This window comes from Perkinsus marinus (assembly GCF_000006405.1).
Source record: "Perkinsus marinus ATCC 50983 genomic scaffold scf_1104296973836, whole genome shotgun sequence".
Lineage (NCBI taxonomy): Eukaryota > Perkinsozoa > Perkinsida > Perkinsidae > Perkinsus > Perkinsus marinus.
Window position 1 is genome coordinate 1 of NW_003201300.1, and position 998 is coordinate 998.

Genomic DNA, 998 nt, shown 5'->3' on the forward strand with positions numbered 1-998 from the left:
CAACAGGGTCAAAACATCTTAAACCGAACTATAAACACTCTAGGCAATGTGGAGCAATTACTACACCCCCAGTTGGTGGTATGATAACGGCATGATTCAGACGAGCAACTCTCTGATCTGGAGTTGAATTGCGTTGACCCTGTTCAAAGCATTGAACAACGTTGTACCCCATCACATGTTCTCGAGGATAAACTTTGCACAGAGTATGTGCCGAATGCAGTCGAACAGGAGTATGATCAATAACATTGTGAGGATGTGTCGCACTGTCGAAACTATGTATCCGGAAATTTCGAGGTCGCGTGGATCATACCATCCAATTCGACTGCGTCAGTGCGATATCAAACTCGGAATCTCTCTTCTTGTCTCTGTGTATCACCATATGAGACCCATGAATTGTGACGCACAACTAATTCACAATACCGTGCGCTACCGTTGCGCCACAGGGCCAAACTAGAAGCAGTATTTGAACGCTCGAGGCAAGACAGAGCGATCGCTACATTCCACACTTCATATAATAAACTAATTATGTGACCCCGGCCCGATTCGAACGGACAACCTTCTGATCTGGAGTCAGATGCGCTACCGTTGCGCCACAGGGCCAAACTGAAAAAAATATTTGAACGCTCAAGACAAGACAGAGCGAGCGCTACATCCCTCACTTCATATAATAAACTAGCTATGTGACCCCGGCCCGATTCGAACGGACAACCTTCTGATCTGGAGTCAGATGCGCTACCGTTGCGCCACAGGGCCAAACTGAAAAAAATATTTGAACGCTCAAGACAAGACAGAGCGAGCGCTATATTCCTCACTTCATATAATAAACTAGCTATGTGACCCCGGCCCGATTCGAACGGACAACCTTCTGATCTGGAGTCAGATGCGCTACCGTTGCGCCACAGGGCCAAACTGAATATCGTATTTAAGCACTAAAGGCAAGACAGAGTGATCGCTACACTCCCCACTTCATACATGGAAACAGGTGCAGGGTCTCGGCT

The 998-nt window shown here is 47.2% G+C and overlaps 3 non-coding genes across 3 annotated transcripts; all 3 read right to left on the reverse strand.

The window, feature by feature from the left end:
* Window positions 1-528: 528 nt before the first annotated feature.
* Window positions 529-600, reverse strand: Pmar_PMAR014996. The gene has a single exon. It is a non-coding gene; the product is annotated as a tRNA-Trp (tRNA).
* An 81-nt stretch (window positions 601-681) lies between these two features.
* On the reverse strand, window positions 682-753 carry Pmar_PMAR014997. The gene has a single exon. It is a non-coding gene; the product is annotated as a tRNA-Trp (tRNA).
* Window positions 754-834: 81 nt separating this feature from the next.
* On the reverse strand, window positions 835-906 carry Pmar_PMAR014998. Its single transcript has one exon. It is a non-coding gene; the product is annotated as a tRNA-Trp (tRNA).
* Between the last annotated feature and the right edge of the window lie 92 nt (window positions 907-998).